This window comes from Triturus cristatus, chromosome 5_2 (genome assembly GCF_964204655.1).
Source record: "Triturus cristatus chromosome 5_2, aTriCri1.1, whole genome shotgun sequence".
Classification (NCBI taxonomy): domain Eukaryota; kingdom Metazoa; phylum Chordata; class Amphibia; order Caudata; family Salamandridae; genus Triturus; species Triturus cristatus.
The window spans coordinates 366,233,027-366,258,199 of NC_140588.1; the positions used below are offsets into that span (position 1 = coordinate 366,233,027).

The 25,173-nt window shown below is 44.4% G+C and overlaps 1 protein-coding gene across 10 annotated transcripts in view; it reads left to right on the forward strand.

The window, feature by feature from the left end:
- FARS2 (phenylalanyl-tRNA synthetase 2, mitochondrial) overlaps positions 1-25,173 on the forward strand; it is a 1,670,666-nt gene that overhangs the window by 403,534 nt on the left and 1,241,959 nt on the right. The window contains exon 1 of one of the 10 annotated variants that reach the window (XM_085607210.1): positions 6,165-6,341. The exons of the other annotated variants lie outside the window; for them this stretch is intronic. The gene's annotated coding sequence lies outside the window, so the exon portion shown is untranslated. Of the gene's footprint in view, positions 1-6,164; positions 6,342-25,173 lie in introns of those variants that run through there. 10 annotated transcript variants of the gene reach the window in all.

Sequence of the window (25,173 nt, forward strand, 5' to 3'; positions counted from 1 at the left end):
CACAGCTTCGGCATTGGGTGCAGGGCTCTTCGCTGGTGCAGGCGGCCACGAGACCTCTCACCCAGTTTGAGCACTTAGCGCGCACGTTTGGCACATACAAGGGCCTAGTCTCTCGAGTCTATAAAGTGCTCCAGCATTCCCAGCGGCCAGGCCTACACCCGTACCAAGAGCGATGGCAGAATCTTTCGGGCTCCGGGATTAATTCCGCCCAGTGGACAAGGCTCTGGAGCGATATCCCTAAAACCTTCCGCAGCATCCCCCAACAGGAATCGGCCTACAAGGTGATGACCCAGTGGTACTACACCCCTGTCCGACTGCAGAAGATGTTCCCCAAGGTGTCCCCGCTGTGCTGGCGCTGTACCCAGGCGCCAGGAGACTTTATCCATATTTGATGGACATGCCCGAGTCTGACTACTTATTGGAAGGAAGTCCTCAGCCACATCAAGAGGGTGCTGGGCTACCCCCTGCCAGAGGACCCCCTCACGATTATTTTGGGCCTTCGGCCGACGTCGCGACGGGCAATGACAGGACGTGATTGGCACCTGAGCCTTCATATGCTAGGTGCTGCAAAACAAACGGTGGCGGTGTACTGGAAGAAGGCGGAGCCACCGTCCATCAACGTGTGGTTCGCCCGCCTTTGGCAGGTTTTGGCGATGGAACTGCTTACAGCCCGCCTCCAGTTTAGAGATACTAGGTTTAAGACCCTCTGGTCTCCCTTGGTGGACCACTTGGGCAGGATAGAGCACGCGCGATTGCAACCGCCGAGACTGCGGGCCTTGAAACTGTTTGACGACGACATTTCCCTGACGCGCTCCGAGGTTCTCACACGGCCGGTGGCGTTGACACCCTCGACGTTGGTGGGTCCCTAGCTGCGGGTGGGCTCGCCGGGGTCGGATCCTCCCACGGTGCAGGCATGCTTCCCCACAGGCTGCGTCCCTTAGACTTTCCTTTCCACCCCGCTGCGGCGCTTGCCGTTCTGCTTCCCCTCCTCCGCCGCCCTCCCCCTCCCCCCGCCACATTTCCCCCCGCCCTCTGTTTACTTAGTTTGTCCTGTCTTCAGGACGTGTAGAGGTTAAGTGCGGTGATAGGGCCTTGGTAACCCAGCGCGGTGGCGCGACGCTCCTCCATCCAACCCCTTCCAACTTTACGCGCTTACCTCGGGACACTACACTACCATACATGAGCTACCCAACACATTGTATACGCACGCGGCACGCACTAGCCCCGGCCTAGAGGTTGGGTGGCCCCCAGCTACGGGACCCGTGTCGGAGATTGCCGTGCAACACCAGCTACACTTGCCTTACCCGACCCCCCAGCGGGTGCGTACACGGCTTTAGGTAGGATATGGGGTGGCGGGCGCTCTGGGTACGATACGCTGAAGGCAGAGAATTGGAGGGGGAATATATGTGATATGTTATGCTGTAAGGCCTTTGTTTAATGGGACTTGACTTCGTTCGCTGCCGGCCAGGATAGTTGTAGGCACACAGCTGTGTACTTCGAGCTCACCTCTTTTTCTAAATAAAAACAAAGTTGGATATAAAAAAAAAAGACCTGTGAAGTACTTGGGTGCGGCGGCCGTGTGCGTTCCCTGGAAGCAGTCTCAGCGCGGGGTGAGGTGACAGAGGACAGCAGGGTGAGGTGATGGAGGGCAGCAGGGAGTGAGAGCAGGGGGTGAGGTGACAGCGGGAGGAAGACAGAGTGCGACAGAGGGAGGAAGAGGGAGGGAGAGGAGGAAGACAGGGAGAGGAGGAAGACAGGGAGAGGAGGAAGACAGGGAGAGGGGGGAAGACAGGGAGAGAGAGAGGGAGACAGAGGGAGGGGGAGGGAGGGAGGGAGAGGGAGGGAGAACGGAGGGAGAACGGAGGAGGGAGGGAGGGAGACAGAGTGAGGGAGACAGAGGGAAAGAGAGAGCAATAGAGAGAGCAATAGAGAGAGGGAGGGAGACGGAGAGAGGGAGGGAGACGGAGAGAGGGAGAGAGAGAGGGAGGGACGGGGACAGAAAGAAAGGGAGACAAACAGTCCAGTGAGGGAGGGAGACAGAGGGAGACAGAGGGAGGGAGACGGAGACAGAGGGAGGGAGACAGAGACAGAGGGAGGGATAGGGAGGGAGGGAGACAGAGGGAGGGAGACAGAGACAGAGGGAGGGATAGGGAGGGAGGGAGACAGAGGGAGGGAGACAGAGACAGAGGGAGGGATAGGGAGGGAGGGAGACAGAGGGAGAGAGAGAGAGAGGGAGGGGATAGAGTGAAAGGGAGACAAACAGAGTGATGGACGGAGAGAGAGATAGATAGAGAGGGCGGGAGACAGAGTGAGAGATAGATAGATAGATAGATAGATAGATAGATAGATAGATAGATAGATAGATAGATAGATAGATAGATAGATAGATAGATAGAGAGGGCGGGAGACAGAGTGATAGATAGATAGATAGATAGATAGATAGATAGATAGATAGATAGATAGATAGATAGATAGATAGATAGATAGATAGATAGATAGATAGATAGATAGATAGATAGATAGATAGGGCGGGAGACAGAGTGATAGATAGATAGATAGATAGATAGATAGATAGATAGATAGATAGATAGATAGATAGATAGATAGATAGATAGATAGATAGATAGATAGATAGATAGATAGATAGATAGATAGAGATAGGCGGGAGACAGAGTGAGAGATAGATAGATAGATAGATAGATAGATAGATAGATAGATAGATAGATAGATAGATAGATAGATAGATAGATAGATAGATAGATAGATAGATAGGTGTGCATACCGGGTCTGGTGGCTCAGTGGATGAAGGCGTCCGCTGCAGTGGCCTGTGTTCAACCTCATGGTCATAGTTTTTTTTTGCTCTAGCCCCGCCCCCTCCCCCACTGGCCCCGCCCCCACCGGTGCGGCCCTCAGCCAGAAACCACACTGTAAATTTGGCCCCCGAGAGAAAGTTTGTGAGTACCCATGTATTAGGGCATGGCCACTGGCTTGCATAATACACATAGTACTCTGCAATAGATAGGTTTATCCTCTGCACTAACTCATTTATATTTCAGTCTAAAACACGCATAGCCTGCTTATTTTTTATTTTCAATTTCTCTCCTCTGCTCTTCCTTTTAATCTCTGGCTCCCTTTAACTTAATTCTTTCTCCCATCACAGTTGATCCTTTTTGTGCTCTCCCTCGCTCGTTTAATTCATTTCCTTTTATTTTATTGTTTTTTGACCCACTTGGCTAGTTCTTTTCCCATCATCTGCGTGTTTTCTGACGTTCTCCTTCCCTTCGTGTTGTTTGTAGCTTTCTATCCTTGTCTGTCCTCTTTTGTATCTTGGGTCGTTTAGTTTATATTTTCTTGCCACTGAGTGCTCATGTCATTATTTGACTTTTTTTTCCTTCTCTGTTCTTTTCTTCTCTGTCCTCTTGGCCATTTTGTCTCCTTTCATCTCCCCCTGCTCTTTTCTTTTCTTGTTGTCTTGTGCAACAGTGTTGATTAAGTGCGAGAATCAGGAGACTGATTTTAACATTTGCTGTGCTTTACTCAGGGTGCAGCAGCAGCACAGGAAAGGCGCAGGGGAAGAAAAGAGGCGATGGCGTGGGCCGAGAGGCAGCCCTGTTTAATAATCCCCTTGAGTTTTGACGACCCAGTACAGTGATAAGAGCCAGGGGCCGGCTTTAGCAGGGCCGCACTGGGAACCAAAACCGGCCCTGGCAAAGTGCTCGGCCAGCCCCCCCCCCCCCCCACCACCCATTTCCCCGGGCTTCGGGGTGCCGCCGAGCTCTTTACCAGGGCCGGTTTTCGGCCGATTTTGTTACGGGCCGATTTTGCAGTTATGCTGCAAAAACGGCCCTGTAACAAAAACGGCCCCAGGTGCCCAAAACCGGCCCCCACCCATGCGGCGCACCGGGGGATTGCCCGGTGCCCGCTACGGCCAGTCCGGCCCTGGGCTTTAGGGTGGTGCGACCGTTGCCGCTGCACCGGATGCAGAGCTCAGGGGGTGGGGGGCTGACTCATCATATAAAGTAGCGCAGACGGTTAATGTGCCTGCTGCAAAGAAAGTGTGCAGTGTAGATCACAGAACTAACTGTATTTTATGTAACTAGCTCAGTTGGTCCCTGCTTCTGTCAAGGTATAGATTATAACGTTATGCTTTTTTCCTCAGGCATTATTTTCATGAATGACCTTAATGTTGCTAGAAAGGTTTGTTTGGGTAGAAATACATTCTTAATAGTAAAGCCAACCTCAACCTCTATGTTATGTTTTAAATCGAGAGTCTTTGCTTCTGCAGACCAAGCGGTCTGAAAATATAATGCCTACCAGTATGGGTGACATGTGACTCCTACACCTTGCATAGTTGCCAACTGTCCCATTTTTTGCACCTGACAGTCCCGGCAAGTTCGAGACTATCCCAGGTAATATTGTTGCAGAAATGTCCCCTTTATTACACACAGGTTCGCAAACCAGAACTTTCTATCTGCAGCAGCCCTGTGCTGCAAAGTGTCTAGGGAAGTTTTTTTCAAATGTTGGCAACTATGCCATTGTAGTCCTCATAGTCTTTTGTAATGTTGCTATACACTGATGTATGCATGCATGACTCATTGATTGTGTAATGTGTGTGTGATGTAAAGAGCTCTGACACCCTACACTGGTATGAGTAGCACTGTAAAACAAATTAAATACATGTGAGAAAAAGGCTATGGAGAGATGAGGGGCGCTGTTAGAGGGTGTTAGGCAGGGAATCTGTGGAGAAGGAGGTCATTGGAATGCATCACAGAAATTGTCACACCAGGCGCCACCAGCGCTAAAGCCGGCCCTGATTACTATCCACTATGATAATTTCTTGCTTTATGGTATGAAACAGCTTGCAGAGCTAGTACACTTGGCTTTGCCAAGTGCACTAAATACTTACCACCAATACAGAGCTCTTCGATCTACACCGGTTTCACTGCTTTCTGTCCCTTTCTTGAACAAAACTTGAACTGGGGTAAACTCCTCTTCTCTCTAAACCGAGAAGATGTGGAACTCAGTCCCTGTAAGAATAAAAAAAGTTTGCAACCATCTGTAATTCCTAGATTTCTCTAAAAACGTAGTTCTTCCCAATGGTATATTCACTTTGCCATTATTAACCCTAAACATGGGAAGGTATCTGTAGTGTCATGTGGGTTTGTAATCACGGAACCCTTGTGGCTCCTGATGTACTCCGTAGAACTGTGATGTAAGCATTAGAGCATATTGGAAGTGAATGCAGGTTTAGAAAGTTGAGTTCGTGTTTAATCCCAGAATAAAGACATGTTCTACTAAGCTCAGTGTGTGGTGTAGTCATTTGTTAGTACCCAGGCTGGTGAGGATGCTACAACTGGTGACGATAGGGGATAAGTAATCCGAAGATCGACAGTGCTCTACCAGAGAGTTTGCTGTGGTCCAGCAAACTGCTTATGCATGCCACGTGTGCATCCTTCGAAGTGCAGAATTAACGTTTGGCATGAGAAAGTTGATACAGAGGAAGAATTGATTATAATTGAAACAATGAACATGGAAAAGCAACAGCATGTGTTTGAAAGTAAGATTTTTTATTTAAACAAGTGTCTGGAGAAAAAAAAATATGGCTTAATGGGGCCAACCTAAAGCCAGCAAAACTAGAAAAAGAAATTAACTGTCACCATAACACACAACTTGATTCTGTTGTACCAAGATAGCCAATTTTTCTCTACAAACAGTATCAGATTTGGCTAGGAAAGAAGTACCATAGAAGGGACACAGGTAGGTTCAGTTCCTCGATGCACACACAAAGCATGCCTTCCATTTGCAGTCACTTGTAACTCTAGTGCTAAAGGCAGGCAGGGGGAGAAGGTATCTTCCACTTGTATGAAGAACCTGCGGCTTGAATAACTTCTTGTACTAGAGGGGGAATACAAGAGGGATTTTAGTAATTGGTTGTGGTCTCTATATGAAATACACGCCAGCTGTGCTGACCAGATCAAGAGGGTCCACAGATCACTATGGAAGCACAGCTTTCATAAAACAAGCTGTTGTGACGGCAAGGTCCCCTGCATGATATATGGGCATATTATCCTGCACTGAGTGCCTAACTGCATGTATATGCATTTCTTATAATCCAGCTGCATAGTAAGTGACATCACTGAATTTTCCATCTTCATTCTGCCCAGGAAGGGACATCACTGGTTTCCACCAAAACTATCTTAAAACATAGAAGCTAGACAGGAAGACTTAATTTCCCATCATGCATCTGCACAGGAAGTGACATCACTGGTTTCCTGACAAAAACATCTTTAAAAGAAGAAGACAAGCAAGAGGACTTATTTTCCTATCTTCCATCTGCACAGGTAGTGACATTACTTCTTGCATGTTTCCTATTTCAATCTACTCTTCAGGATGTCCTATCGCCCAGGCGTCCCCATCAAAGAGTAAACACAGACAAGGGTATTGATTGTTGATCCAGATAGGTTCTTGAGCCAGACCCCTGTTATTCTGAAACCTACAAGATAGAATCTAAGCATGTGCTTCTCCCAACACGTATGTATCAAAATAGAGAGAGACCCCTTTCACAGAAACAAAGGGACTGGAGTACTATTCAATAGTTTGAATTAATTTATCCCTTGTGTCATTATACAAGAACCAATCTTATCAACACATATTATATCCTATACACACTCTACTTAATTGTTAAAAGAAGATCTTATTCTCACAGCCAACACTTAGATCATATTCATTTTATTGCACTTTCTTATATATAGACAAGTCACATCAATTGTGTGACACAATCCTCTTTTTAAAAAAAAAAATTCATAAATACAATACATCAACAATATATAAAAACAACATTATAATGTAACACAATTTTAACAAAGAGAGAAAAAACATGTATCGTAAGACACTACAATTTGTCATCAATTCGACAGATCACACGGAACAATTTCTACACTAGGCCTGGATGAACTCTATTATATCATCTGCAGGACAAAGTGTTTCCACAGATTCTGCCACACAAAAACAAAGGGCGTCGACGCGTTTCGATGGTTATTTCTTATTGTTCCATCTTTTTCAAGACTAGCATTTCGAGTCTCTCTGTTATTCACACTTGATAGATTACTACGGCTAACCTGTGTTGTAGGTAAATATAGAAAAATCCATATTACACACAGCCAAAATACAAATACAATGCCACCAATTAACATTTTATTCTATACATTTTATTTTGTACATTCATATGTTGTCCTATACCTTATTTCTTTATTGTCCCAAACTCTTCTTTATAAATTCCATACCATATAGATCCCCATGTTTATAGGTCTTGATAATCATTATTAGCCCTGATCTTATTCCTCTTCCTTATTATTATTTTAGTCTAGAAGATGATTAAATCTCTTCCCTATTCATATTTTTATTATTTATTATTATTTTCACAATAGACGATTTTTTCTATATTATTATATACATAGGATTCCATCATATATCCTGCAGTCTACTTATTCCTATACCACACTTAATCTTAAGTATAATCTTTCTCCTTTTCTCATAGTTTTTGTATATGTCAACTTTATCTCACCTGTATTGTATTTGTTGTTGTTAACTTTAAGTTGTTTATTTCAATTGGCCTTAGTATGCGCTTAATTCCTACTTGGAGCAACCTAAAGAAACAATAATGAAATACCCCACCATTAGGGCAGCCTTTCTCTTAGGGCTATGTATTACACAATGGCCAGAAATCATATATACCTTTCAACATAATCCTGGATCACAAATCGTTTATACGGGAGTCTCTTAATTATACGTATGTTAAAATGTCCTTCCAATTACGTATTAATAGTTCACTCTGGTATGCCTGTAATATCCAAAAAAAGCACATCGGTGGTTTGACACACATTATTATTTAACCAGTATGTGAAAAAGGAGCGTGTTTTTTATTTTATTTTATATGCCGGAACCGGCGTCATGTCATGCCTTGGTAATTAAGCTGTGGTGATGATAATTATCCTTCTCCCTGGAGGACTTTCCACCTTCTTACAGGGGGCCAAACGATACTTGCCTCTTTATTCTCTTGTATTCACCGGCTATTCGAATAGAGTATAAAGACAGAGCATGTCTTGGTAAACTCATTGCCTTTTAGAAATATAGTCTAATTTATACACCGCCCTCGGGTTGCTGTAACTAATTCTTTGCTCACCTTAAAATTTGATATAAAGAGGCGGAATCCTGCGTACGTCTTCTCACGTCCGTGAGGTGTAAATGAATCGTGGGGAAGACCCTGCTTTAAATACGCTTGTAAGCGCTGTGATTGGTCCAAAGATAATTGTTAATTAGCCATTTAGCATGCGTTGCGTTCGTATTTTCTGTCTTTACTGCCTCTCCTCTTATTAACCCGGAAGTGATTCCCGCTACACTTCCTGTTAATTATAGACTACGCGCTACCTCTGCCACATTTGACCTTGTCCTCGCGCATCCCACGTTACTCGTAATCCTACATCCATGTACATAAATGCGCGTACATCTATGCGCACGTTATCTAAAAAAAAATATTTTGAAATTGGATCAGGATACCAATTACCTAACAAAGTGTCACCTCCCTCACCATCATATTCCTACATTTATTTATTATTCAACACTTATTTATTTTTATATGCAGAGGTCTTACAATGATTCTCGCTCTCGCTCGATTCCAATATATATTATATTATATTGTAACACCAATATACACAATATATATATATCACTACCCTCCTTCCCGTATTCATAATCCTATTAATTTTAAAATGAAAAAGTATATTGGGCTTTTCGCTCGATCTCGGCCCGTGTTATATCATTACCGCCTGATTATATTATAAAATCCACTCGCATATATGTTTGCTTATATTATCTATGTATTGAACAGTAAGAGCTAATGGCCACTATCATTCTTTCTAATCTAATCTTATTAGCCATATATTGTACAATGGCTGGATGCTCACTCAATAACAGCTTGCGCTCTTAACGTATAGTAACCATGTCCTCTCTGATTCTTCATCTTGATGGTTATATGTTTGGAATACGATACGGGCTAATATACTGTTTGCCCCTCTATTACAAGAAAAGCTCCCTCATGTAAAGCTAAGTGACCAGCTTGTTCTTACTACTACTATGTACTGATAAGGGAACAATGCCACGGTCATTGTTGGTGTTAGGTTAATGCCATCATCAAACCTATTCAAATGTCGATATGCTCAACACATTGGATAGTCCGTCCTTATCAATAGCTAATGATCTTCATCCAATCTTCTCTTGAATTTAAACCTTTATTAACAGTATTAAGATAACACATGAACCACTGTTCACGATTTTTCCTTATGGCTTCTAGATTTCCTCCTCTCCTACTCATAGTGATTTTTTCTAGAATAAACCATTTTATCTCGTTACAATCGTGATTGAACTTGATAAAATGACTAGTCAGTGTTGCATTTTCTTTTTTTGTTATTACTGCCGATTGGTGCTCTAAAAGACGTATGCGCATTTCTCTACTCGTCTCCCCCACATAACCTAAACCGCATGGACAGGTTAGTAGGTAGATTATATTTTTACTTCGACAGTTATTTAAGGTTTTTGATGTTAAGGTTTTACAATTAAAAAACATATTTTTAGTTTCTATACAGTGCGGACATATTGAACATGTTCCGCATCTATAATTTCCTACTGCCCTCTGTCCATTGAGTGTGGTCTGGCTCAAGGGTTTGGTTTTATACGTCTAAACCAGACAATTCCGTATTGTCTTGTTTCGTCTGTACGAGAACAGAGGTTTCTCTAATTTAGTCTCCTCTTCAGAGTTTAAAATTTTCCAATTTCTGTTTACTATATTTTTAAATGTATTACTGAGATTGGAGAATTGACTGACAAATACAATTTTATCTTTTGCTTTGCTCTCCCAACACCACATACTGTGAATCTCCGCAATTAAACCCAGACCTAGACAACTCATATACTCACATAGTATTCCCTCACCCAGCACCATACTGTGATTCTTTACAATCACAGCCAGCCCTGGACAACGCAAACACTAACATAGTATTCCTACAACACATAGACCCAACCTCTTACATCCCACTAATTACCACACATGCTCATACAACTGAACGCACATTCGAACTCATGCTCATTAACAATTGGTCTGCAGCACACCACGCGCTAGATTTTGCGGACCTCATAACCGATCATAAGCTTGATTTCCTCATCATCATATTCAAACCCCCCCAACCTCGCACATCCTAGCCATCCTTGTACCAACAGGTTACAGTCCATCATGTGGAGTGTGCAGACATGAAGGGACACTGTAGTCAAGCAAGTACCACTCACCTTGATGAGGCTGCTGATATACCATTTTGTACTTTGTTACTCTGACCTCCACCTTCTATCTCATCTAAAAACCTCCCGGACTGCATTAATGAATTCTCAGATCTCCTCACCACTTTGTCCATCTGACATGCCCACACCATCCTCTTGGGTGACTTCAGCGTCCTGGACAATACAAGCCCAAAATAACAAGAGACACTCTCTACAACCTCATCGACACAATCAAAGTGGTACAGCATTTGAAACAACCAATGTACTCCAGAGGACACATCCTCAACCTTATCTTCTCAACATTACTAACAATATAGTGCAAACCACCTATACCCTTGGACTGAACTGACCTCCCTAACTCCCTGCACAGTGGCCTACCAAAAAAACAAGCTCAACGCAAAAGAGAAGAACAGACCTTCAGATCCTTCAAAGACTTATCTGCAGGCACCCTAATGCTTGAAGTCATCTCTTACCCTTTCAAGTACACGTCTGACACCAACAGCCTTCTACGTAACTTCAGAACTTTTTTTGAAAAATATGTGGACATGCACACCCCAATTAAAATAGGCAAGTGCAAGTCAAAGCGTTTAGCATCCTGGTACTCTTAGGATCTTGCTGAAAATAAACAACCCATCTGCAGACAGGAACGAAAATGGAAGAAAAACAGAACTCCAGAGGATCTTACTATACTGAAGTCCCTCTGTGCAGCATGCAGACAGCTCATCACATCAGCCAAATCAAAATACTATAACAATGCCATCAATTAAGCCACTAACAGAAGCAGAATCCTTTTCAAGATAATCAAGCACTGTGTTAACGCCTTGCTAGACCCACCTCTTTCTCACTTCACAGAAAAGTGCAATGTCATCAACCTCTTCTTCAGTGAACAATACAGAAGATCTGATAGCACATCAACAACTCTAAGCCTTCATCATCTCTTACCCCCACCCCTTGCTGTATGATCCTGAAAGTGTCAGCCTTTGAAGCCCTGTCTCTCACAGATCTCCCAACATACGTATCTCCCTAAAAGCTACTTCTTAGTAAGATTATGTCTTACATCAAAACTTTCAGTTGGGATGCTCTTTTACCCCTACTTACCATTGTCAATGATTTTCTCATTCAGCGCATGTTCTCAGAAGCTCTCAAGACAAGCTAGATTCTTCCACTTCTAAACTTCTAATGAAACCTATACTAGACTCTGATTACCTCGCCTACTACCGGCCTATCACTCACTTTCCATTCATCAGCAGTGATCATTAAAAAAGCAGTCTTTGTTCAGCTCCATGATCACATTAGTAATTGTCATCTAATGCGTGACTACCAGTCAGGCTACAGATCACGCTGCAGCACAGAGACCATTACCTTACCCATCGTAGACCATGCCCTACTGAGAACTGGAGAAGATGACAGCTGCCACTGATATTGCTGGACCTCTCAGCTGCCTTCGACACAGCCAACCATCCCACCCTCATATGCACCCTGAAGTCTTGAATGTGATTCACCAGCAATGTCCTTCAACTACCTTTCCAACCTACATCAGATTGTTCACATGTGCACCTCCAATTGCCAAAAGAGCTCTATCACCTGCAGAGTACCCTAAAGTTCCATATTTTCTCTTGTCATTTTCAACCTGTACATAGAGTCTCTTGGTGCTCAACTCGCAGATAACAGCATCAAAGTTCCCAGTATGCGGATGATAGACAACTTTACTTAAAACATTCTGTGCTTCAGACATCCAACGCCTCAAACACTGTCTGTACATCATCGAGACCTTTATGTCTAATGCCTACTTGAAGATTATCTCAGCTAAGGCAGAATTCCTGTTATTTGCAAAGAATAACTAACAAGAAACTGTACAAACCAGGCACAATGGTGTGAACCTTGACGGCTTTGAACCCTAACTTTCACCCAGTAGAAAGTCACTTAGTTTCACCATGAACATCATCCTCACCCTTAATGGACACTTTGGCAAAAATTCAAAGACATCTTGGTAAAGCCCTCTCTTCTAAAGAAAGTGAAACAATTTCTTCCAGAAACCTGTTTATTAATAGCAGATACCAACTGAAAATCGTTGGTCCCGAATTTGAAGGAACCTCTGCACATTCACATAACTATAGGCCCTACAACCTCATTGCATACAATTTAATCTTCTGTTCATTGAACTCTACTACCTGTTTGCAAAACATTTTTAAGTGTACATATTTACAATGTGAAAGGTCTGTGAGAGATCTGATACAGCCTTTGCCCTCCAGTTCCATAAGATGAGTTTTTAGGGCTGTTTTAAATTCAGGGTTGAGGGCTGGTCCTGATAATTGGTGGAAGTGAGTTGCACTGGAAGCGACCGAGTAGGTAAAAGGGCAAAAATCTAGAGTTAGCTCTGGGTGGATTGAGTGAAGTCAGAAAGTTCACGTTAGCTGACTGTAAGTTACTCCTAGGGTGGTGGTTGTAAAAACGTGGTTGGTTGCTATGCATGGCATCTGTGGGAGAGTGTTTTCTTTAGGAAAATGTAAGATCTTGTTCATTGGGACAGAGGAGCAATGAGTGAGGTCCAATAGCAGACTATTACAACGGATGGAATTAAAGATGGGTAGATGTCAATAACGTGGTTGTCTTCCACAGAGGTGTTCCAAGTGACAGCAACTAGACAAAAATAGCAAATTTGGAGGTATCTATGGTGCTACTTGGGATCTTGAGGTGGAAAATTCAATGTTAATGGCAGTTATCCATCTTTGATTTAATATTAAGTACACCTCCTCAGTCATTTTCCCCTGTGCAGCTGATTGTATGGATACGCTCTGCAGGGGAAGATGAGTTAACCGGATGCCAAGCACAGCAAGTGCCTAATTCAGCCCCTTCCCCAACTGTACTTTATAAATAAAATGAACATGATGTCCTGCCAACAAGCCCACAATCCTAGTTAGTACTCTCTTTCCCTCAAGTACACAAAATATAACTGGTGCCTTGCCACCCTCCCCGATCAGCCATCCTCCCTCCTCCATCCCATTCAAATACTCAAAAAACACTCAATCTAGCATCCTACCACCTGCCCACTCCACTCTTCAAATAATTCTCTGACCATATTGAGAAATTTTTAAACAAAAATACAACACCTTTTGTCCTGCCACCCTCCCGCACCATCCTCAAAACACCCTTCCCATATTTAAAAAAAAAGTCCAATTCCTGTTGTCCTACCACGTTGCCCTGACAATCTTTGGTGCTTCCCTTTCCTCTCAACCTGAATCTACGCTCTCTACTCTCCTTGGGAGTAGACAAGTGGAGCCAGGCTGACAGGCTGTGGGAGAAAGCAGCGGTCAGAGTGGCACAGAATACTAGGTTTTTGCGCAGCCTCTCAAGTCTCCGCAGACCTTAGAGGCTCGAGAAGGTGGTAGTGATGCAAGATGCAACAAACCATTTTGCTGCTCGGCTTGGGTTTGTGGAGACCCGTGCAATGCAGGGAAGCACTAAGGAAGCAAGCATTTCCCTTGGTGACATAACAACAGTGGCCAACTGTCTTTTTCCACTGCTATTACATCACAACAGTTTATAACTAGAGTCCAAATCCGGAATTCACTCTAATGCCCATATATAACACTACGGTGTGCTTCGAATTATCAGTGCTTTGCATGTGAGGAATGGAAGAAATGGACACATCCTTTGTGCATTTAAAATATGATATCAAGCTGATGTTGCATGGTAGTGATGAAATAAGTAAATCTCATGGAAGAGAACACCAAGGTTTCTACCAGTGTGTTAATAGGAAGGTTGATAACATGTTGTAAGTATATGTGAAATAAAGAAGGAAAGTGTAGGCCTTCTTTCTATGAAGAGTTAGGCATGGGGGATCATGATGCCAGTGACGACGAAGAGTTGTGAGACAGTCCGACAATCATGATTGGGGAGGCTGTGAAAAAACAGTCTACGAGATAAATATATGTGTGTCGTTGGCAGTGAGCTGGTGTGAGAAACCGAAAGAGGAAATTGTCACAAAGGAAGATGGTGTATAGAAGAAAAAATCAGAGCGAACCCAGACATGAGGTGCAATGGAAACCAACTTGCAGAGTAGAGGGTGAATTTGATTTGCGTTTCCAGGTAAAAGAAAAGATTGAAGACGGGAGGAGAATCATGTGAGGGCTTAGCCATCGAACAGGTCGCTGGGGAGGGATAGAAGTGAAGTGGTCAACAGTGTCAAAAGTGGTGGATAGACAGATTTCGGCATTTGAGGGCTAGATAACAGATGTTTATAAAGGGCTAGCGTAATAAATGTGGTTACATGTGTGAGAGCAGTTTATGTGGAGCGATGGGTACGGAAGAAGCCGGATTGCAAGGGATTGAGCATTGTGGCAAGTGCATCCAAGGTAATTTCAGAAGGTCAGATCTGTGCCAGATGTTCAGGACGTCCATGTGAGGTAAATTTGCATACAGTGATCCTAAAATAGACACAGCTATTTAGGCAGGTGTTATCCTGAAAATCTGGTTTGGATTTGACCCCGCTGTCCCTATATTGACTGTCTTTGCTCTACGAAAATAAAGACCTACTCTTTTAAAATGATATCGCTTAGTTTGAATATTGAGTTTGTGGATTGTGATTGCGCTGTCATGCTGTATCTGAGTTTAAAAAGAAGTGTTACCTGCTGGAATAACCATTCACTGCTCATCCACCAGTGCTTAATTTGTAAAAAAAATAAGTGCCAGGGCTCTCATAATAAGGCCACTGCAGCTTGCACCACACATTGCCGCTGCTAATGAGAGTAACAACACGACTACCAACCATCACACTCCTTCCACTGTGTCGCAGGCTGGTTTATGTGTCTATTTATTTATCATTTTCTTCGAGCATAGACACCTGCTTCAGTGCGCTGGCAGCTCAGAATGATGTGCTGTCCAACAAACATAGTTCCTGAAAGCAGTACAACGTCCTAACCGTGAATCATCATGGTTATATGAGCAGCGACGAAAGACTAGGCTGAACGCGTTCTGGAAGGCTCTTTTGTTGAGAAACTATGAGGCAGTCAATTTGTTAGATGAATATTGTTCTCTCTGAAAAGACTTGTTCACTCAAAAGTAATCTACAATTTTTGAGTCACCTTTTGACGATGAGCTGCATCCTGTGTATAAGTGTACGGTACGGCGGCGGCCGGCGGCGGCGGCTACTAGGCTAGGGAGGCAGTGCATCATCATTATCGAATCGAATTTTGTGGAGCCGGAGCTACCACCACGGTGATGACCATCACGCCACCACCTCCGCCCCTCCCCCCCCCCAAAAAAAAGCAGTGTTAGTTTGGCAATGGGCATGGCATAGCTACGTGCGCCTGCTACTACTTAGTCCTTGCTTACCCTCCGTTGCTCATGGTGGGCCGGGCGGCTGGGACACTGCTCTGCCTGCCTTTAATAACTAATTCGGCCTGGGCCTGCCCTCAACGCCGTGAGCTGACTTAAATGACTCATAGGGTGCGGGTGTGCTAGGGAGGGGCAATCTTAAAAAATCTGCGCAGGCTGCCGCACAGCACCTACTCCGGCAGAACCAAAATCCAGCCTAATCAGTGTCCCATCCGCCGGCAAAACTGAACTAAGGACCGCCATCAACACAGCATATGAACAGTACTACTGCATATGAATCGCCTCTCGGCTCAGGCTCCGTCTCACAGCTGGATGAAAAAGAGAATCATACCAAGAGCCCCCCTGCGCTTATCGCTCAGAGTTATGCCATGTGGTTGTTGAGCCGTGCTGAGGGCCGTGACCTTCAGCTGCTCACCTGTCCCTGCCTCCCCACTCTCCTCTTGCATGTAGATATGTTTGCAAAAGGGCGAAGCCAAACAGGACTTCACGCTTGTTCGACTATGAAACAGTTTTTGAGAGACGTCATCCTCAGGGCTGTAACGGGGGTGGGAGGGGCAATGGATCTGTGAGTTACAGGACTTAGGGGCTAGAGTAGCGACTTTGAAGCCAAGGACCTGGTTCGAGTCTCGGCGGCAGGCTCAAATATTCTGTGATTCTGGGCAATTTACTTATTTTCCCTGTCCCTATTAATAAACGTGTCCGTCCGATTATAAACTTCAGGTCGAGTACGCGCTACATAAAACTTCCAACAACAAAACAATACTGCAGGGGGGGCATTATTTTGCTTTACGCCACAGGCCGGCCTTACCCGGCGAGCCTCTCCTAAAGTGTTACTGGGGTTACTGTGCTTGGAAGCACTGGAGCCAAACTGTGCCCCTCGGAGTGAAAATCTGCAGCACGTCTTTTAAGAGTTACTTTCAACTGGCAGGCTATATCATCAAGGCAATGTGTGACTTGCAGCAGATTTGTTTAGACCTGGCCCTGACAATTAAGTGCCGGTGCTTAGCACCAGAAAGCACGGGCACAGATTAAGCACTGTCATCCACGCTGTCTTTGGAGAGTGTGCTACTGAGTATCCCATTGGCATGCATTTGGACTTTAAATACTGAGACATTGCTGATAAACAGTACTGACAAGCCACTGACTGCCACAACAGCAAGAAAAAAGACTTTTCACTGGTGGTTCATAACCTATTATAGGCAGGGCCGCTGGAATTATGCTGCAGGAGAAGACTCAATTATGTGGCAGGGTTGACTAAATTATGCGGCAAGAAAAAGTAAATTATGCTACGTAATGCAACACGTTTAGTGTTGTTACCTCATTATTTTGGAATTTTTACACATATTAACACTGTCTGGGCAAAGATTTCACCTCATTAGTACCACTTTGACAAACAAATATGGAAAAAGCACCAGAAAGATGACCAGGCAGCCGTTGCAAAGAGCTGTTTACTGAGAGGCTACATGCATTGCTGCATTTTTAGTAACTGTTGATGCGTTTGAATTTGAAACCATTTTTTTGTTGTTGAAATCTACAGATTATTCAGCAGATGACGCATTAGTGATAAATGTGTCAAATTCATAATTATGTAGGAAACGTCAAAGCCGCAAAATTGCATAATTGTAGGGGCCCACATTATAGGACTTCTCCTAATTTGTGTAACTGATAGAGACTACTTGCCGCAGATTCCTTACCTTAGAATTATCACCTGGCATCAGACAGGATCTGGAAATTTTTCAAGAGCAGTTCCCCTGCTTGCCTGTAGGTGGTGTTGTTCAGCTCCCTGGCATCGCCCACGCCAGAAGTGATGTGCGCTGTGCCTATGAAGGTGCCACCTCAGTTCTTTTCTTTCTGTACCGGTCAGCACAGATTCGGAGAGAGATACCCTGTCAGTCGCTTTTTGACTGTGCTTTTTCGATGTTTTGTTGACTTTTTTTGAGAGTACTTCTTCTGGTGTGGCAGGGATGTCCACTAGGACGGCCTGCTTCAAGCCCTGCGGCAACTGTCATCAACAGATGTTGGTTACTAACCTGCATCTTGTATGTCACTGGTGCCTGGAACACGACAACGAAGCAAAGACCTGCACTCATTGCCGCTCCTTGCCACCCAAGGCCTTGAGGGAGCGGTCACATAGACTTCTTGCCGCCCGACGTGCAACGCCGCGATGGTCTCAATCCCAGTCGAGAGGAAGGTTCCGGGATTGGTTGCGGATCCCGAAATCTTCATTGCACTCGAAGTCGTTGGGTCACTTGGGTAAGTTCCACCGCAACAAGAAGAGTAAGAAGTTGAAGAGGTCTTCGACTTTGCCTCATCTGTCAGCCGATGAGATGAGGGATAGTCGCCATTTGAGGCTTGGCTCCGCGGTTGAGCCTGCGCCTGGGTCAGCTCCGCACTTCCCTGAGTTTCCAGGAGCCAGAGTGACCCCCGATCAACTCCAAGAGTTTTATGAGGCCATTCACGTCATATTTGAGTGACCTTTTCCTGCTGGCGTGCTTTTGCGCCCTGTGGGTTCTGAAGGGGCCCCTTCTGGTTCCACGTTAGGAGGTCTGGTCCTAGTCAAGCCCCTTGGATCCACGGATAGATCCGGACCGGCGCCCGTGACTTTTCTCAGCACCGGTCCCAGTTTTGAAGCTCCATGTGCCTCCGGCACCCACCGGCAACGCCATCCCCATTGTGATCCCCGACTATGACATGGAGCCGGAGAGGCATCATCCAACGCCGACTCCAGCACCGACCGGAGCCATGCCTTCCAGGCCGTAGCCTGAGCCCTATTCCTATGGGCTATGACTCGGGGAGGATTGGGAGGGGTATCTGGACCCTGAGAAATACCAGCCTTTAGATCCCCCAAATGGACTGGTGTGAAGCTTGGCGGATGCCAGTGTACTGGACACTTCTGCTTCAGATACTGATATGCTTTCTTACCCTTCCATGGCTATGGAGGAGGGAGCCTCCCTTTGCAATAGTGGTGAGAAGGGCGGCTGAGGTGCTGGACCTTAGCCTGCCCTCAGTGGCAGATAGACGACAGTCTTAATGGAGGTTCTTCAGCCCGGAGTGTCTCTCTCAGAACAGCTTCTCCCATTTAAACAGACCATTACAGATGTCCTGTTTGGGACTTGGTCCAATCCCAGCAAAGGGGCTCCTGTGAACAGAACAATTGCCCACCACCACCACCAAACTGTTCCAGGGTACCCCAACCGCCTCACACTACACTCTACTCTAGAGAACTTGGTGACCCAAGCCTCTACCTCCCATGTAAATCCTGGAACATTCACTAATGCCCCACCGGATAGCAGTACAAGAGGCTGGACACCTTAGGGAACAAGATGTTTTCTTCCACCAGCCTGGCACTGCGGTCCATGAACGTCAAATGCCTTTTAGGCCATTACTCCCATGCAGTAGCGGCTGGTGTCCTTGAAAAGTAGTGGGGCAGCGCAGGGGGCCCAATAATAAAACAAAAAAACAAACAACAACAACAAAAAACGTACCTGCCGCTCTTCTGCTGTGCAGACGCTGAGGCTCCTTGACTCCCCAACGGAAAATCCAGATGCTGCTCTCATGCTGGTAATACCCATGAGAGCAGCATCGAGATTGGCCAGAGTGGTCTGGTTTTGCGCTCCATTGGATGACTGGCAGCCTGTGCTTGCTGTAGTTCTCCACCCAGCAACTCAACTGGGCTGGAGCGATGTCAGTGTGCATGGCGGTTTGGCCATCCTAAGACGGGCGCCCAAACTGAACTGCACACTGACAGCAGTACCCACCATTGTTCATATGGCCCGCCCCCAAGAATCAGCTCCTGATGAAAAATAAAATGATAATAAAACTGTTATTATCATTTTATTTCTGCAGTGGTTAGAGCTTTGTCTAAATCTGTTCACCACTGCTAAGAACGTGCCATGTCAGCAGTTCCTCATGCTGGAGTTTCCAAGGCAGCTCTCGCTCAGAGATGCTTTTCATTTTGAGTGGAGCTCAGGCCTCCTGTATGCCTTGCCGCCCATACCACTCCTGCCCAGAGTTCTCAAGAAGATCAGGAACAACTGGGCCCAAGTCATCCTTGTGGCTCCAGAGCGGGCTTGGAGAATTTGGTATCCCAAGCTGTTGAGCATGGCCATCGGCCTACTAATCAGACTGCCCCTTTAGGGGGATCGTCTGTTGCAGCAGCAGGGTTCTCAACCCAACCCTGACAATGCTTAGCCTTTTTGCGTGGATATTGAGTGGCAACTGTTCACAGCTTTTGACCTTCCACCCGAAGTCTGCACTATTATCTTGGCAGTCAGGCATCCCTCCATCAAAACTGTATATGCCTGCTTGTGGACATGGTGTGCAGAAAAACAGGTTGACCCCCTTTCTGCTCCCCTTTCTCAGGTTCTTCTATTTATTATTTGCCTTACCCACCAGGGCTCTGCTCTGGGCACCTTTAAGGACTACCTTTCTGCTACATCAGCCTTTCTCTGGATGCCTGACCAGCTATCCCTCTTCAAATTCCCTATTGCACATAGCTTCTTGAAAGGTTTCTAAGATATGTTTCCTCCTTCACCCTTCATCATGCCTCAGTGGGACCTTAATCTAGTCCTGATGTTCCTGATGTGTGCTAATTTTTAGCCCTTGAACAGTTGTCCTCTCAGGCACCATACCATCAAGGCGGCCTTCCTGGTGACAATAACATCTGCCCTGAGGGTCAGTGAGCTTCAGGCTTTGTCATCCAAGCCTCCATACTTAAACATCTACCCAGGCAAGCTGGTTCTACGTATTAGTGCTTCCATTGTATTGAAAGTCATAACTCCCTTTCATGTAGGCCAGACAATCACCCTGTCTACTTTTTAATCTCTGCCACATACCTCTAAAGAAGAGGAGCGACTTCACCGACTGCAACCCAAAATAACTTTGCACACGTTCACAAAACACTACTGCCTGGACAGGCAGTTCCGTTGGGACGGGTAGTTTGCCCGTTTAGTCCTGAAGAATTTTTTGGTGTGAAATTGTTTCGTAGACCTACCTCCGGTGAGGTGTTGCTTGGGTATCTATTCTAAGAAAAGGAATCTGCAGCTAGAAGTGTCTCTCAAATAAACAAGTTACTTACCTTCAGTAATGCCTTATCTGGTAGAGACACTATCTAGCCACAGATTTCTTACCGTACCACCCTTTCTCCCTGTTCTTCGTTCATAATTCTAGGGACAGGACTTTCCACTTTCAAAGCCCTAGTTTTTCACACAAGTAGTCAGTGTTCTTCATGGCTCCGGGCTCCTGGCATGGAAAGTTGTGAAAAGAAACCGACGTCTGTGCACTGGGGTGGCTCTATATAGGCACTGCGCACATCACTTTTGGCGCGAACAATGCCACGTGGAGCCAAACGAAGACACCTACTGGCACGCAGGGGTACTGCTCACGAAAAATTGCTGGATCCAGCCTGATGCCTAGGGATTAAATTGTAAGATAAGGAATCTGCGGCTAGATAAGCCTCTACCAGATAAGGCATTTCCAAAGGTATGTAACTTGTTTGTTACTGCCGATGTTGGGGAACAGAATGGTCCTTCTATTTGCCTATATGGGACTCTTTTTTTGCCACAACTTTCAGAAGTGTCTCCCTGCAACTATTCTCTTTAGGAGCACTTAGCACCATGGGATTTCCATACTTAGCTTCCTCCCACCCGTAGTATGCAGTCTATATACTCTGTTGTACTTTTGAGTTCAGGCGTAGATATTGTTCACAGAATTCCAGCGACACTCTGTTCATCCAGAAATAAGTCCCAGATGCAAACGAATATGGAGAGCTTCAAAAATTCTGTCAGGATGAAAAAAGAGCATTATATGATTCTTCTCTTCAAAGTCCCACCAATGAAAAAAGCGCCTTCTAAAGCCTTAACTGTTTTGACCAATTAAGAAGGCCTGAATAGTTTTACATACAAGCATTGGCAAAGGTAATGGGTTGCGCTTTATAATGTGCATGCTAATCTATTGGATTTCCAGTGCTTGTTTGTAAACCATTGTTCAAATGATTTAAAAGAAAAAATCTTTTTTTAAATTCTGGTGGAGAAGAAAGCATATGTTACCGTATCTGAAACTTTACATTGACTTCAGTATTTTATTTGTTATCAACATTTCCAAATACCTTTCACACAGGCAACTGAGCAGAATTTTAAAAGCCTGTTGCAGATGATCGAGTTTAAAAATAACTCTATGGGCTTGTTGCAGGTACCCAAAAGAGCATAGCAGTTGTGCGCGGTCATGAATAAGAGGTATCAGATTCGTTTTTTAAACCCTTGCCAGGGTCAAATGTACTTTCCACAGGAATCTGAATTGAAACACATTCCCTGGCCATTTGGTCCTCTGCAGTAGCCTGGAAAGGAGATTTGTGAGCCTCTGGTAGAAGATAAATCTCCGTTGTGTCATGCTAGGCATACCTTCTGCTTGAAATGCCAGCCAAATGAGTGCAAAAGGCAGCCTCTCTACCAGTGACATAAATGCTGCCTTTTCATGGAACATATGACATGCAGGACTCAAAACAAAACCAACCCAACAAAGTCTGCAATTTAATGAAACCACGTTAGAAATGTTTGTGTTGCTCTGCTTTTATGGACTAGATGGAGTGCACAGGTTGGTAGGGGAGATGCAAAACATGGGGTAGATAGCAAGAAACACATGTACTTCAATGGAGTCCTCAAAGAAAAATATGAGATCATTTACCTGATGTGAGCCATAGAAGTATACAAGTCATCCTGTTAAAAGGATAGCAAAATGCTGTGCTTATAGGGAGAGATGAACATAAGAAGAGGAAGGAATGCCATCTAATAAGAAGCAAGGAAACGAGATTAAAAAGGTGAGCAACCAATGATAAGCAATGGGTTGACCCACTGTCCTCTCTAAGTATTGGTACTGTACACAATATGTCTCTGACAACAGTCCGCTAAAAACTGACTGTAGGCGAGACTTCAGATTAATGTGTATCATGTTGTGCATATTGTTTTTGGAAGCCCCACTCCTTGTTATTAAAACCTGCTACTAAAATATAATTTGACTTATCCAACAGGCCTCCATTTGTGTTAGGATATAATATAATCTATCAGTTTATCAAAATCAAATGTACTTATTATACTTCTCTTTATAATTGAAAGTCTTTGGGGATTACTATAAACTGCCCCTTGCAAATATTACTTGTGAGGTGTTCCCTGCTCTGACAAAAAATAACCTGATCAGTCTAAAGAAACTGAAATGATTCTGTTAAAGTGCTTACAAATTGAAATTGCTTGTCCTTTTTGCAAAGGGGGCTCAGCATTTTTTAAATGTATAATTGTTGACAACCAACCAGAAAAGCACTCTGTGTCTTTAATATTCTTTTGGTGAGTGGTCCTTTCATTTTACCATTAGAATGGCTCCTTTTACATCTATGCTATTTAGATAGAAACTGGGAACACTTTGATTACTTGGTGATTTCCAGTTATTCCAAGCCTACCTTCCTGTCTCAATCCTTGAAGCTTGAATTGTCTACTTAGGAGTTGGGGTTGATTGACTCCAGGTTTAGTAAATAGAGGAGGCAAAGCTCTTCCCACAATGACCCCTAACAGTTTCTTCCTTTGTGTGTGCAGTGGGCTACTTGTCTTAGAGGTGAACACACCTCATGTGAGTAAGTACTGGGATGAGGAAGTGAGAATTGTTATTCCCCTTGTGAAATTGTCTTGTGAATTGACCATCCTCTCTAGCCCTTGCCTGTATCTTTATCTCCATTGGCCTGCTTGGACACAACCACTTAGGTTGGTTTAATTGCCTAGCTGATAAATCCTGGTTATGCCTCTGATGATGTGAAGTGGTGACCATCCTCTCAAGCCCTTGCTTGTATCTTTATCTCCATTGGCCTGCTTGGACACAACCACTTAGGTTGGTTTAATTGCCTAGCTGAGAAATCCTGGTTATGCCTCTGATGATGTGAAGTGGTGACCATCCTCTCTAGCCCTTGCCTGTATCTTTATCTCCATTGGCCTGCTTGGACACAACCACTTAGGTTGGTTCAATTGCCTAGCTAAGAAATCCTGGCTATGCCTCTGATGATGTGAAATGGTGGGAGCCTCACTTTAGGCTACCAATCTTTAAAGATGTCTCTGGGCGAGGGACACCTCTTACTACCGACTGGAAGATGATTGCCTGGCGACTTCTTTTCATATTTTGGTCATATTCCTCTCTTGCCCTGCCACAGTCATCTGCTTTGAAACAAGCTTGTTTATGATTGTATCAATAGCATTATTTCAAACTTTCATATTTTTTACATGCATATTGATGTTGTTTCTTCAGCCTGAGCTGACACAGGATAGAACTGATTTACTGTAATTAAATGAGCAGATGCCATGCGGGTAGTGTGCAAGAGCTGTTATTTCATCTTTGGCAATTCACAAGGAATACTTTCATGAGTCAATTAACATTTTTTCCAGACTTGCAGTTTGACGTACCATCTTTAATAAAAATTGGTCTATTCTATTATTGATGATGGTGATTCTGCGTGTTGTTTATTCTTGCCACCATCCACAATTATAAAGTAAAGCCATGTAAGCACACAAGAAATGTGGCGCTACATGTTTGACATATTAGCTTAACTTCTTAATTAGTGTACTGTTGCTTTCTGGATAGTGCTGGTCATGTCCTTGATGCAGGCAAACTTGTGAGTCATGGCCTGATTCACCAAGGCATCTGAGCACACATATTTCACCTAGACTGACAAATGTTTTCATTACAAGTCTACCTTCATTCATAAATTAGAGCTTACCCTCATAAATAAATTTACTCAAACTTACAAATTTTTTAATTTGCACTTGCCCATAAATGTACTCACTGTCATGCATTACCCATTTAGCCAACAGACCATACAATACAAATCCTTCACGACCTTCTCCACTCTATATAGAGGCAACATTGGTTGAATCCATCCTCGAGCCAGTGAAGCTCTAGTGAGGCTGTGTCAGATTCTTGAGTTAAGGCGCTATATGCAAGACCTCTTGGTCTGATGGCACCTACGTGCCTCAAACCGGAGTCAGGGCGATGATCACAGGAAATTGACTCAGAAAAGGCGACACTGTCTCTGCATAAACTCCCAGAGACAGTGGTACTGAAATATTGGGTAGGGAGCCAACCTCTTTCATCTTACCTCAAATGTATCCACGCTAATTCGTAACTTAAAAGGTCCCGGAGAAAGAGGGATCTGGGAAACTCCTACTGTGTAGAGGTGTTCTCTATACTGGCCTTCCCTGAAGTCCACTTGAAGACGAAGGGAGGGGCTAGTTTATAAAGAAGGCGGGCCCAACAATAAACAAGGCATGTTAAGGCCAATTAATGGCTGGGAATGTTTTTCCTACAGGACTCTCTGATCCTGGCAGTCAAATTGAATGAGGTGGAAGCCATAAGATTGTAGAACAATCCTCCTCTACACTATTTAAGCAGTTGTTCCTTGTCGATCCTTAAGATGAGGTGGCACCAACGGAGGAAGGAGTTGAATTCCATCTTCTGCCTTGCAAGCTAGAGAATAGGGAG